The 15,871-nt window shown below is 35.2% G+C and overlaps 1 non-coding gene across 1 annotated transcript; it reads left to right on the top strand.

Annotated features, from left to right (window-relative positions):
* The first annotated feature begins 15,138 nt into the window (after nt 1-15,138).
* On the top strand, nt 15,139-15,245 carry LOC128296160 (small nucleolar RNA R71). The gene has a single exon (XR_008286708.1). It is a non-coding gene; the product is annotated as a small nucleolar RNA R71 (small nucleolar RNA).
* Nucleotides 15,246-15,871: the final 626 nt, after the last annotated feature.

The raw sequence follows: 15,871 nt of genomic DNA, 5'->3' as shown, positions 1-15,871 counted from the left end.
TGTTTAAATAACAAGCATGCAAGTTAGGTGTGAAAGAGTGATTTGGTAATAAATCTGCTTGGGACAACAGCAGTAACGTGACTTTGGAAAATCACCATAAATTGTGGGAGATAAGTTAGAAGCTGCATAAATTATGTAATTAAAGCGTAATGAGTCTAGTTTCAAATGGAATAAACGAGAACATATTTTGAATTCTGTACAATGAGAAATTTGATTCGTAATGAAGAGTGGTCAGATTAGTCAAACAGTGAAACATGGGAAACTTTAAGAAAAATCTGGTATTGATTGGCCATACCAAAAATTCTGAAAATTTTATGGATAGAAGATATATGAGTATATTTTTAGGGAAAATTAACGGCACTTGATTCGGAGTTTCGTAACTCCAGTTATAAATAATTTAGTGATTGTTGCTCAGGAAGACAGCTTGCAGTGAAATTATGATTATGTGGTAAACATTAACAAAAATTTGTTAATGAGTTGCTTATTGTTTTCTTATAAGCTTACTATGATCTGTAGGTGTGGTTGGCCGAATATTGTAAGGGGTTAATACGTAATTTGTATTTGAATAGTTAGATTAACGTGTTAGTAATCCAATTGTAGGCGGTTCGTGTGTGGATCTCGTCAAGATATCATCATAAAATGTGTGTAATCGACACCTCTCATAGACTAGATTAGCAAAAGTCGAAAAGTGAAATGCCGAAAAGTCGGTATTTTGGGAATTTTTGAGTGTCGAATGCTCGTAATATAGTTGGGTTTGTATATTTGGTAATCTAAAGTAATAAACTGCAGTACGCGCGATTTCGTACATTTTGATAATTTGGGCTTAATGGGCCAAAGATCGGGTTCATGGGCCAACAGGCCCAATTCGGTAAGTATGCGTGGTAAGTGTTCTGATAGTACGTAAATAGTTAGGATATGCATGAAAACCCTAAAAGTAGCTAAATTACTATAATACCCCTATGTATGGAAAAATACTGTTATACCTCTAGGTGCAAAATTACCGTTATACCCCTAGGGTTAATTTTGACTAAAAAGCATGACGATCTGATTCTGTATGATGTATGCCATGATTATATATCTGTTGCATGGGGACATGGGTTATATTATGGAGGAAGCGTCCTGGTGGCTATGCCACAATTATCTGATCTGGTGGCTCTGTCACATATATTTGTTCTGGTGGCTATGCCACGATTATCTGATCTGGTGGCTCTGCCACATATATCTATTCTGGTGGCTCTGCCACAATATCTGTATCTGGTGACTTCATCACAATATCTGGTAGCCTCGTTGCAATTTCTGTGGTGTGTAGCGGTTGGGTGCGTCGAGTAGTCTCCCCACATGGTGTTAGGCTGGTACGGGGGTGTTATGGATGAATCTGGGTTGGGATTTCTACATTCATGTAATATCTATTCTGATCTGTTATGGGCCTATGGGCTTTGTTCTAAATTTCTATTCTGGGCTAAGGCCAACTTATTCTGTTTCTGTGGTTTAAGCTGATATAGGCTATGGTTGGGTTAATTTACACACTGAGTTTCCCCAAACTCACTCCTTTTATTTTCATCCACGCAGGTAATCCCCAACCATAGTGGGCTTGGAGCTGTGAGGGAATTCGGAGTGGCCACACGTTCTGAAAGTTTGATTTTCTTCTGGTGAATTGGACATCCTTTTATTTATGTTTGAAGTTTTGCTTTTTTAAATGTAATAAGGCCGCTTAATTATTTTTGATGGTTTTAATATGTATTACTAAGATAGGTATTACTTATTTTAATTGTTGAAATTGGATAGCTTTAGGGCGCGTTTTCAAAAAAAAACAACAATTGATTTCAAAATAACACGACAACAAGCAAAGCTTCCGCAATGAAAGTATTTTCAAAAATTAATCACTTTTCCTAAAAATGACTTAATCAAATCGGTTCCCTAGAAATATCCATGACGTTAAGGTGTGGCAATGGCGGTATTCATGTCTAGGATTGGATCCGAAGGAGCTTGCTACTTAAGCAATCCGATGGACTCACCACCTCTTTTACGGTTTCCTACCGGTGCATGACTTCCATTCACTTTAACCTATAATGAAATTATCTTTTAAAACACTAAGTAAGTTTTTCTGGATCAACAATATAAAATGTTTTGAACGCTTCGATGTGGCATGTTGGATCCGGTCATAACGTCTGGGCCGGGTTTGGGGTGTTACATTTTTAGGTCCTCCCTACAAGCATCAAACCACAACAATTCATACCAAATTTTCAACCAATTTCAACCACAATATATACATCATACATACCATATCATTATCAACCACTCTCATGCTTATTATCCAAACCAAATTATATCATAATCACCTACCAAACACATTCAATCTTACATATTCTTACAACAAAGTTTCACATCCATTCTCATATCAAAATCATACCATTTATATAACTAAATCACATTACTAACTTACCAAATTGACCATTTCTCACTAGGTCATATATATACACCAAATATGCCATTTTTGCATCTCATATCATATATCAAAATCAAACCATAAGTTTAACCATAATCTAGCCATATCACATGGCTTGATATACACATTACAAAACATATTCAAATAATTCTAGCCTATACAGGCCATACTTCAATATTTACATTTTCAAAAGGTACCAAAACAGAGTCAATAGTGTGGTGATGATCTTCGACGATCCCCAAGCTCCCAATAGCTATGATATCTATAAAACAATTGAAAACACACACAAAATAAGCTTTCAAAAGCTTAGTAAGCCATATACAAATAAACTTAACACATAACATCAATCTAGATCAACTCATTCATATAACTCAAGGCAAAATAAATTCACATAGCTATAAGTCTCTTATAGTTCAAATGATCATGATTCACATTTATATACATACCATATCTCATTGTCCAAGCAACTCATACTTAAATCATATTTTCACAAAGGTACATGTACTTACCTTTTATTCTCAAACATGATATACAATTCAAACGTACCTAAATTGGATACACATTCACATAGTCATCCATTTTCTCGGAATGCCCATTGAACCTTTCAGAATCAATATGGATACTCGGAAAGCTCGGAAAGCTTGTACAATGCCAACGTCCTAGACGTGGTCTTACATGTAATCAAATATCGATCCCACTGTCCTAGACAATGTCTTACACGAAATCAAATACGATGCCGATGTCCCAAACATGGTCTTACACATAAATCATAAGTCGGTGCCAACATCCCAGACGTGGTCTTACACGATAACACATATTGGATCCTATGTCATGACATATGTATCCTAACTATTCCTATGGTTCGTACGGGCTTTTCAGACGTCAAAACTTTGTCGATACTTTCTCGGATATCTCATGCACAACTCATATAATCATTTATCATTGTCCAATATCATATAAACATTGATAATTCAATTCAAAACACATTTATTTGTATATCGACTTACCTTGTATGGGAATGAACAGAAACGAGCAACTATTCAACGACTTTTGTTTTCCCCCGATCTAATTCTGTTTTCTTTGGATCTTGATCTAAACACATTAAAATTTAACTTATTCAAACTCACATTCATTGAAATCAATCCACAAACACATATTTAAGGCATAGAAAAAATTAGCCTTCACATTTCACATTTTGACATTTTAGTCCCTAATTCATAAAATCACAAAATACACAAAATTTCCATACACACTTACTTAGCCGAATATACATGGTTTTCATATAAGTCTATATGTTTTATTTATTTCACATTTTAGTCCCTCAATATCTCATTTTTACAATTTAGCCAAAATTACTCAAATTCATCAAAAATTCAAAAATAAAGTATGTCAATCCAATACATATTTTCATTTTCCATCAACTAACATTTCAAAGCTCACAAAATCAACAATGACATAACTCAAAATCATCATCAAAATCAGAAATTGAGACATGGGCTTGATAGAACACTAAGCAACAATCACAAAAACGTAGAAATTATCGAAAACGGACCAAAATACATACCTAAATCAACAATCACAAGTGTCGAACCCTAGCTTGAGTTTTATTTATTTTTTCTTTGATATATTCGGTCAAGATGAACACAAAATGACTAATTTCATGCCTTTATTTATTTTATTTTAATTAACATATTAACCAAATACCAATTTTACCTTTTGTTATAAATCCATTTAATCATTAAACATTAGGCCATTTATGTCCACTCAATAATTCAATGGTTTATTAACCACATAAGGACCTCTCGATTAAAGAGACATAGGAATTAAGCACTTCAACAAATAGAAGGTCACTATTTCATTTTATGCGATTAGGTCTTTTTATCAAATTAAGCACACAATTGATAAAATTAACACACGAAACTTTCACACATGCTTAAACACATATTGTAAACATGGAAAATAATATTAAAATATTTTTTTGAGTCGAATTTGTGGTCCCGAACCACTATTTTGACTAAGGTCTAAAATGGGCTGTTACAAGTATTCCGAGGATCATACCTAACGAAGAATGGACTAAATCTATAGAAAATCTCTTTACAATAATAAGTCTAAATAGTAGCAATTAAATTCTATATTATTGTAAATCATAAAAGGGTTGATTATTAGAAATGAAATAACTCAAATAAATAAGAAATAAAATAAACAAACGACCAAATCAATAAAACCAATCAGGAAGATTAACTCATTTAAATGGTTGTAACTAACTTCAGATTTGGGTTTTAGGGTGGATTAGCTATCAGTTAACCAATTATTACCTTTTGGTCTCTAACTGATTAATCAATTGGTTGATACTCACTTATCTCCCTACCACACTTTTTCAACCAAGATAAACTACAATTTACTCAGCAAAACTTATCTCCTGACCTCATTTAGCCTATGATTACTTCCTAGGGTACTCAAGCCTAGGTTTTAAGAACACGTAATTTAAACCAACTAATCCTATCGAGAAACCATAAATCCTCTATTAATCACATCTTTACCCACTCGTAAATCTCCCCTAAGGGATTTAGCCTTCATGTTATTCATAATATTAATCTCAATTGATATAAACATGTAAATAAACACAAGTAAATCTAAAGAGAAAAGAGATGTAGAAATAATCTTGCCAATGTTGATTGAAGCACGGAGTAATGAATCTTTTGATTGGAATAATGAATCTTGCCACTTGTGAAGGAAAATAAACTAAAATACTTCAATTTAATAAATGAGCTCTTGGATCGAAATTGATTCTAGGAGGAAACAATAAAGAGTTTATGGGAAACAAAGGAAAACTTAATCTAATTCTACTTCTAAATTACAAGGTTTTTTTTTATGAATCTTAGACAACTTAGTTACATCAAACCCCTAAGGTTTTATTTATAGGAGTGTAGGCAACCTGAATTAGGTCTTCAACACATCCTAAGTCTGCTTATAAAGTTGATTTTGTGGAAAAAAATAACCTCATAATACTTTGGCACCACGTCGGGTCTATGTTGCACATACGCCATCTATGGCGCGACACAACTGTGATTATATGCACTCTTAGATTTGTTTTATGCTTTAGCGGCTGGGGAATCTTGTGCACCACTCATCCTACAATCCTACTTCCATTGGGCCTTAAATTAAGCATCCTACACATTCAATTACACAGATTAGAACCAAGAAAGGCCCGTGTCGACCTAATAGGTCGCTAACACTTACAAAATGTGTAAAAACACTTATTTTATTAACCTTTACTAGTAAACTACTAAATACCAAAAATGGAATAATTAATAATAGAAGTGCTAGAAAACAAGTGCCTTAAGAGCTGACATATACAGTGATTGCTACTACATTTAACGTGAGGTCATTGAACTAAGAGAAAGAGGGATGGTAACCATAGTTAAACATACTAAGGTTTTTCATCCCTTGTATTCAATTGAGGGACTTTTGGGTCTCTTCTATATCGGGTCCAATTATAAGTGATTCCTGGACTTTTAATGTAACACCATATACCCAACCTGATCATTAGGTCCAAGTTATAAGATGCCATTTCGTTACCAAAGAAACTACAATTACATTTAATACGAATTTACATCATCAAGCACACAACCATAAGAATTATAACTAAAAAATACAATAATAATCATTCTCGGGTCTTATGCAAGCTTACGAAAGCTCTAAAATTAACCTGAGATCAAATTGGGACTGAAATGTAAAAATTCCAAAACACAGGGTTGTTGTTGTGACGTTTTCATTTTCATGTCATAACATCACCAAATAGCTTGTCACGTCACAATGTTAGGCCACTCGATGTTGTGGTGTCACTTACTGTATTGTCCTCGTCGAGGCGATGGATTTCCTTATCTAATTGGGACATTATAAGTCATTTCTTGTCGCAACAACATACGTTTAACGTTGCGATGTCACATTCTATTTCAGCAATTCCAGTACACAAAACTTGTAATTTTCTCAAGCATAATCACACACACACCTTGACCTACCACAAATCATTGTGGCAGTTTAGGTACTTTTCAACACTTAATGAGCTTGTTTTCTAGCTATTTTAGTATCATTTATTGCATTTTTAGTTTTCTTAGCATAGAGTTAAATTATTGCAAAATAAGCGTGTTTACGTAATATTTTGAGTTACTTGATCTATTGGGCCAATAGCGACCTTATATAAGTTTTAACGAGCTTCATTGAGTGTGTAAGACACCTATTTTTAGGCCTAAAAGCATCAAGAACTACAATTGAGTTGCAACACAAGCTTCCAAGGTTGCAACACAACCGAACCAATTCCATAATTAACATTCAAACTTGCGTGTCATGACACGCATAAGCCTGTGTCGCAATTGGTACGTAATATTCGTGACAGGTTTTAAAAATTTATAATTAATCGTTCTTGAAACTAACTATTATCACGATGAAGGCAATTGTACCTATCGAACAGTAGTATAGCTTTAGCAAGACCGGGTTATCGAACCCAAAGGAACCAAGAGTACTAGTAATTACTTCCTTTCTATTATCTAGCCTAAAAATTAAGGGGTTTGTTTATCTAAACTAATTAACTAAACTAAGGATGCACAGAGAGAAAATTAGGGAAAAGCTTTTGAGCAAACTCGATTGATTAAGACAATACCCAAGGAAAAATCCACCTAGACTTCACTTGTTATTTGACTCTAAACCAGTCGATTTATTCATTTGACTTGATCCGTAGAAATCCATAAGTTATATTATTATCTCTCTCGAGACTAATAATGTTTAACCCTAGGTTGATTAATTGAAATATCTTTCCAATTAACACCTAGTGTTGCATTAACTCGATCTATAGACTCCCTTATTAGGTTTCACCCTAATCCGAAAAAATCTTGTCATCCATCTCTAGGCGTGCAATCAACTCCGCTTAATTACGATAAATTTACTCTTAGACTGGGACTTTTCCTCCTCTGAATAAGAGCATTAACTTGAATCAATATCCTGGAATATTAAAACAAGAATTAAGAACACATAATTAAGAACAAGTCAAATATTTATCATACAATTCAGATAATAATAACAAGATCTGTCTTAGGTTTCATTCCCCTTAGGTATTTAGGGGGTTTAGTTCATAATTATGAAAGAAAACATCTCAAGAGAATAAAGATAACAAAACATAAAGAAAACCCAAAACCCCTAAATGGAAATTGAAGGGAGAACTTCAGTCTTGACGATGAATCCGGCTTCTGAGATGGACCAATCGGCTTCCCTTGAGTAATTCCTTTCCTCCTAATCTGTGCGTCTATTCTAAGTGCCTTTTCAGGTGTTTAAATAGGCTTTTGAATGCCTAAGAGCCTTCAAAAGTGGCTTTTTCTGAATAGGACTATACTTGGGCTTGACAGGGACACGCCCGTGTGCGATTGCTCCAGCCCGTGGTCAAGGATGTTAAATAGGCACAGGCGTGTATTCTACCCTTGTAAGTCGTGCTTCGATCTTGCCAAATGGACACGACCATATGGCTTACCCGTGTGAGGAAGTCTAGGCCGTGTTGATTTCCCTTGTGGGTCTATTTTCTTCGTTTTCGGCTCGTTTCTCATTCTTTTTACTCTTTTATGCTCACCTAAGTATAAAACATGAAATTAAATAATTAGGAGCATCGAATTCACCAAATATAAGGATAAACCATCCATAAATGTGCTAAGATGGGATAAAAATATGTATAAATTATGGATTATCAAATTATCCCATACTTAAGCGTTTGCTTGTCCTCAAGAAAATCCTCAACTCACAATTAAAATAAATTCTTCTCAATTTATAATCCCTATCAATAATATCTCAAAATAATCCATAAGTAATCATACATTGAAAATTCAACTAAAAGTACATCAAAGTTTCAAACATTCCAACTTGAGTATTTTATCATGAAAACATAGGTGTCCCCCCTCATCTAAGTAATCACCTTTGATCAAAATATCAAAGAGTTTAACATCCTCATTAAAGATTCACTCAAATCACTCGAGGTGTTTAAGAACATCAAATAAAGCACTCATTAGTCAATATGAAAAGTTATTACCATAGGCTTGCATGAAAATCAAATCTCCACCACTATATATTGAGATGATACATCAATCAAAAAGGTCTTTAGAGGGTTGTAACGTGGCTTTGGTTAGAGGGTGTGGTCACAAGCTGAAAGAAAAGGTTAGAATCGAGATTGAATTGAAGAAATCACCTAACTAGAAAAATAACTAATTATTAAATGAATACAAGTGAGCTTCTTCTCGGAATATGGAATTAACACTCAAGCTCAAAAATGACGGATTACTGCTAATATGTATGTAAGTATTTTTTTTTAAAACAAGTTAAATAACATAGAACTTAATTATTGCAACGAAGAATAAAACATAGCTAAGTAATTAATTCAAATCAAATCTTGACAAAAATAGGAATCAAATTAGGGGATTTCAACAATAATGGGTTATGGGATAATATTGAGGGTAAATCAATTAATGACTTGTTAGGCTCAAAGGGGTTCACTAAGGGTTAATTATGAAGTTAGGCTTTTGTGGAGTGAGTGGGTTAAACCAATGTTTCTTTATCATTTTGACATATCAAATCAAATGGTGTGGTCTTGACATGCATAATCAAGCAAGTTCTAGAACAACAAATCAATACTGACGTACTCATAATAAAAGTGAGCATGAAAGAAATAACATATGCTCTAAAGGCTCAAGATCTCACAAAAATTATGGCTTTTGATATTTAAACTTGTGAATTTCAACTCAAGATAATATCTAAACTTGGGGAAACAACCTAAAAATTTTTAATTCTCAAAAATCAACTTATCATGCTTGATTCCCTAATGTCTTAAAGTTTAAACGATCAATGCATAAATGCCTATGTTTTAATTCAAGACATAGCAATAAAAATCATAACTTACTCAAAATTCATTCTACTAGTGGTATGAAAAGATCACATGAGAACAAGACAAAATTTAGGGATTTCTGATAATGATATAAAAGACCTTCCACACTTAAGATATACATTTCCTTCAATGTACAAAGATAGATATATTGAAAAATATAGATATATAATCATAAGATAGGGAGAGAAGTGAAACTTCCTGAATGATGAATGAACTCCTTGAATTGGAGTTATGGAGAATAATCGGCCAAGGTAATGATGAGAGTGGAGGAGGATACTCCGGTGGTGGTAGAGGTTCATTAGTCCATAAGTCCTACGAAGAGGTTATCGTGGTGGTTGGGCAGGATTTGGCAGTCGTGGAGAACCTTTTCCAATGGAGTTGCAAGTTCCTAAGTAATAGTGAGCTTTGGAGCTCCTTATAACTGTGATAGAATCAGGAACTTTTTAGGTAATATAAAGAAGCATAATTACTCATAAAGAAATGGCCGAATAAAAATTATAAAATCTCTAGATAAAATAGTATTAAAAGGAAATAAAAAGTAATTTGAAAATATAAAGATAAAAATAAAATAAATAATAGGTGTTTATAAAGAAATTGGGGCACACGACCGTGGGGCACGCCCGTGTGCCCTCATTTCAACCCGTGCATTTTGTGGTTTTCTAAATTGGGCACATTGGTGCACACGGCCATGTTGCACGGCCGCGTCATTCTTCGTTCTCTTCTCCCATGCCCGTGTATGTAGGCGTACGACTGTGTTATTTTGACAGGCTCGACCACGATCGGTGGGCACGGTTATGTCGCATGCCCATGTTAATTTGGTAGGATTGCCCACGGCCATGTCGCACGGTTGTGGCAACTTATCGGATCTCGTGTTAGAGAAACATTTTTGCTCTATTTTCACACGGCCATATCACACGGCCGTGTTGCATCCCGTGGTATGTACACGGCCTAAGACACGCCCGTGTGCCTGGTCGTGTGGTTCTGAAAACCCTGTATTTAGTGACTCAATTAGTGAATTAAATGTTGAAGACTAAAATTTAAAGAAGTTAACACCGTTAGTGCTCGGGTTGCCTCCCGAGAAGTGCTTATTTATAGTCTAAGCTCAACTCTACCTTGTAGGTATATTTAGGTAACTTCGTGGAGCTGTAGCTTCTCTTTATCATCTTTGAAATTCTAACCGTTATAAATTTTGAGACGATGTCCATTAACCTTAAAAGTGCCTTGTGATGGATGACTTACCTCTACTGTGCCATATGGAAACATAGTTTGAACTACGAAAGGACCTGGCCATCGTGATTTAAGCTTTCCAGGAAACAATTTGAGCCTTGAGTTATATAATAGGACAAGATCTCCAACTTGAAATTGCCTTCGTTACTTCAAACGAGCGTCGTGGTGGCACTTCGTCGCTTCCTTGTATAGGCGCGAATTTTCATATGCATTGGCTTGCCACTCATCTAACTCATTTAACTGCATCAACCTATTTTCTCCTACAAGTTTGGGGTCAAGGTTTAGAAATTTTATAGCCCAAAATGCCTTATATTCTAACTCAAACGGTAGATGAAAACTTGTCCCATAAATAAGTCTGTAAGGTGATGTTCCTATGAGAGTCTTAAAAGTAGTTTTATAAGCCCATAAAGCATCATCTACTTTTATCACCCAATCCTTCCTATTTAATTCTACTGTCTTTTCTAGGATACGTTTAAGCTCTCGATTCGCTTCTTCGACTTGGCCACTAGTTTGAGGGTGATAAGAGGTAGCTGTTCTGTGATGAACTCCGTATTGCTTAAGGGTCTTATCAAATTGGGCGTTACAAAAATGAGTACCCCTATCACTGATAATTGGTCTAGGTGTACCAAATCGAGAGAAAAGTTTTTTAAGGAATCGTACTACTACTCTAGCATCATTAGTAGGTAAAGCTTGGGCTTCAACCCATTTGGACATATAATTAACGGCTACTAAGATTTATTTATTCCCGAATGAACTAGGGAATGGACTTATGAAGTCGATACCCCGAACTTCAAATATTTCACATAAGAGCATATATGTCTGAGACATTTCATCACGTTTGGATATATTACTTGTCCTTTGACATTTGTCACAAGAAGTAGCATACCTATTGGCGTCTTTGAATAGAGTGGGCCAATAAAAACCTGATTCGAGGACTTTATGTGCGGTATTATTTCCACCGTAATGTCCTCCAGTCGGTCTTGAGTCGCATTGTTTCAAGATTTTCAATGCTTCTATCCTTGTAACGCATCTCCTAATGATTTGATCTGCATATTTATGGACAAGAAAAGGGTCTCCCCAGAAGTAGTTTTTCACATCAGTGAAGAATCGCTTCTTTTGCTGATGTGTCAACCCTTTTGGGATAACATTAGTAGCTAAAAAATTTGCAATATCTGCAAACCAAGGTAACTTAGAATCAGATATATCAATTTTTTTTTTCAGGGAATGAATCATTTATTTCAATGTCATCTGACTCTTTGGTACTTGAGTTTTCAAGCCTGGAGAGATGGCCAGCCATGAGATTTTTAGCTCCTTTCTTATCCTTAATCTCCAAGTCAAATTCCTGCACTAATAAGATCCATCAAATGAGTCGAGGTTTTACATTAGTTTTAGTCAAAAGGTGGCGAAGAGCAGAATGGTCAATATAAACGACAACTTTAGACAATATTAAATATGGCCTAAATTTATCGAATGCAAAAACCACAGCTAGCAGTTCTTTTTCCGTGGTGGTATAGTTTTCTTGTGCGACTATCAAAGTTCTACTAGCATAATAGATAGGTTGAAAATGTTTATCTCTTCGCTGTCCAAAAACTGTACCTATTGCAAAATCACTCGTATCGCACATTAGTTCAAAAGGTGAATTCCAATCAGGTGCAATTATAATTGGAGCTTTAGTCAGTTTATCCTTTAAAATATTAAATGCTTCTAAACACTCCTGATCGAAATTAAAAGGCACATCTTTTTATAGTAATTTAGTCAAAGGATTAGCTATTTTAGAAAAGTCTTTAATAAATCCTTTATAAAACTCAGCATGTCCTAAAAAGCTTCTAATAGCCTTAACCGAATTAGGGGGAGGTAGTTTTTCAATGGTTTCAATTTTAGATTTATCAACCTCAATCCCTTTACTAGAAATTTTATGTCCTAACACAATACCTTCTTGAACCATAAAGTGACATTTTTCCCGGTTAAGCACAAGGTTTGTTTCCTCACATCTTATTAACACTCGTTTTAAGTTTTTGAGGCAAAGATAGAAAGGGTTACCAAAAATTGAGAAATCATCCATAAATACCTCCATGATGTCTTCTACGAGTTCATCAAAAATGGCCATCATGTAGTGCTGAAAAGTAGCAGGAGCATTACATAATCCAAAAGGCATTCTATGATAAGAAAGCGTACCATATGGACATGTAAATGTCATCTTTTCTTGATCTTCAAGAGCTATTGGGATTTGGAGATAGCCAGTGAGTCTGTCTAAAAAGCAGTAGTACATGTGCCCTGACAATCTTTCCAACATTTGGTCAATGAATGGAAGGGTGAAGTGATCTTTTCTCGTGGTATCATTTAGCTTCCTATAATCAATGCACACTCTCCAACCTATGACTGTCCTTTTTGGGATTAATTCATTCTTCTCATTGTCTATAGCAGTCATGCCTCCTTTCTTAGGAACAACCTGCACTGGAATCACCCAAGAACTGTCAGAAATAGGATAAAAAATTCTAGCATCTAGGAGTTTAATTATCTCAGCTTTAACAACTTCCTTCATGTTGGGTTTCAGTCGTCTTTGGGCTTGCACACATGGTTTATATTCATCTTCCATTAAAATTTTGTGGGTGCAAAAAGAAGGGCTGATCCCTTTAATGTCAAAAATTTTCCAAGCTATGGCCCTTTTATGCTCTCTTAATACTTGGAGTAATTCCTCTTTCTCCTTGGGTTGCAAGTTGGATGCAATAATTACCGGTAATGTAGAATTATTTCCAAGGAATGCATATTCCAAGTGATTCAGCAATTGTTTAAGTTCTAGTTTGGGAGGTTCTTCAATAGAGGGTTTTTGCTTAAGTTTATCTTTTACCTTAATTCCCTCATATTCTGCTAGTTTTGGGGAGGTTTCATTGGAGTTTAGTTCGGTTCCCATCTCAGGATCATCATCCACCCCCTTTCCTTGGGTGAGACACAGTTCCATCGTGTCCTTATGTATGATTTCCTGAAAAGAATCTTAAGTAGCATGATCTATAGAGTCGATAAAATAACATGAGTCATCTTGTTCCCTAGAAAATCTCATGCCATCATAAATTTTAAAAATAATCTCATCCTTACCTACTCTAGGTGCCAATTTACCATTACCCACATCAATTACAGCCCTATCAGTGGCTAAAAATGCTGATCTGAGATTAAAGGCACCTTAACTTCTTCATCCATGTCAAGCACAACAAAATCAACAGGAAATATAAATTTATCTACTTTTACAAGTACGTCCTCTATAATTCCCATAGGATATTTAACATATCTATCAGCTAATTGAATACTCATCTTAGTGGGTTTAGGTTTCCCAAGACCAAATTGTTTAAACATTTTATATGGCATCAAATTAATGCTAGCGCCTAAATCAGCTAGTGCTTTATCAACATTCAAACTACCAATTAAACAGGGAATAGTAAAACATCCTGGATATTTCAGTTTGGTTGGCAGTTTATTTTGGAGTATGGCTGAGCACTTCTCATTAAGTTCCACTATAGATAAGTCTTTAAACTTCCTTTTGTTTGTTAGAAGCTCCTTTAAAAATTTTGCATATATAGGCATCTGCGATATAGCTTCAACAAAAGGTAAGTTAATATGCAGTTGTTTAAAAAGTTCAAGAAATTTACCGAATTATGCATCCATGTGGTCTTTCTTCAAATTTTCTGGGTATGGGATTGGTGGTTTATATTATTTTGGCATCAGATTGTCATTGTTTTCAAGTTCGACCTCCTTTCTGTCAGCTTCTTGTGGTGGCTTCTTTTCAGATTCAGCTAACACTTTCCCACTCCTTAGTGTAACTGCTTTCACATGCTCTTTTGGGTTGGGTTTAATGTTACTAGGTAGACTTCCTTATGGTCGTTCGGATAGTAATTTGGTGAGCTGTCCTATCTAAATTTCAAGCCCTTAGATCAACGCTTGTTGATTCTTAAGTGTTGTCTCGATATTCTAAAAATGAGTTTCTGACACCGAGATAAATTTTGTTAGCATCTCCTCAAGGTTCGGCTATTTCTCTTGTTGGTAGGGTGGTTGTTGGAAGCCTGGAGGTGGTGGTCTCTGATTCTCTTGGCCTCCCAATAAGAAATTTGAGTAGTTCCTCCAACCTGCATTATAAGTATTACTATAAGGATTATTTTGAGATCGAGGATTATTACCCATGTAATTTAACTGCTCGTTCTTCATGTTGTGGCCATAAGGTGGGTATTCTAAATTGCTTGATCCACCTCCACTTGCTTCGCACTACATTACTGGGTGAACCTGTGAAGAACCAAGAAAACTGTAAATTTTTCTATTCAAAATTTCTACCTGATTAAAGAGCATGGTGACTGAATCAACATTAAAAACGCCAGTTGTTTTCGTTGGCTTTGTCCTCATGACTTGCCACTAATAATTATTCAGTGACATCTCTTCTATAAATTCATAAGCATCCTCAGGTGTCTTATTATTGATAGTTCCACCAGTAGCTGCGTCAATCATCTGTCTAATCGAAGGATTTAGGCCATTGTGAAACGTTTGAACCTGTAGCCAGAGTGGTAACCCATGGTGAGGGCATCTTCGCAAAAGGTCCTTGTATCTCTCGCATGCATTGTAGAGTGTTTCTAAATCCATCTGTACAAAAGCAGAGATATCATTACGTAATTTAGTCGTTTTAGTCGGCGAAAAATATTTTAATAAAAAATTTTCGGTCATTTGTTCCCAAGGAGTGATTGACCCTCGCGGTAATGAGTTCAACCACTTTTTAGCTTTGTTCCTCAATGAAAAAGGGAATAACTGAATGTGAATGGAATTATCAGAAACACCATTGATTTTAAAAGTGTCGCAAAATTCTAAGAAATTTGCCAAATGAGCGTTTGGGTCCTCGTCCTGCAAACCATCAAACTGAACAAACTGTAGGATCATTTGAATGGTGTTAGGTTTCAGTTCAAAATTATTCGCAGCAACAGCAGGCCTAACTATGCTCGATTCAATTCCTGTTAAAGAAGGTTTAGCATAATCATACATAGTACGCAGACTAGGATTCTGATTTATTAGATAAGCGGCACTCACAGGAGGTAGCGAATTTTCCTGGTTTTCAGTCATCTCATCGGTTGTGGTTGAAGTATCGTCCTCTTGCTCTTCCTCTGTGTATCATAAGCTTTTCTTTAGTTCTCTTCAGTTTTTGCGAACTGTGCAATTGATCTCACTATCAAACAGTAATGGTCCCGACGGGTTTCTTCTAGTCTTACACTATAAAAATCTGCCAGGAACGAATAAAAGAAAAATTAGAA

This window comes from Gossypium arboreum, chromosome 7, assembly GCF_025698485.1.
Source record: "Gossypium arboreum isolate Shixiya-1 chromosome 7, ASM2569848v2, whole genome shotgun sequence".
Lineage (NCBI taxonomy): Eukaryota > Viridiplantae > Streptophyta > Magnoliopsida > Malvales > Malvaceae > Gossypium > Gossypium arboreum.
Note: the sequence above shows the minus strand (reverse complement) of the source record. Positions and strands in the feature narration are given on the sequence as shown.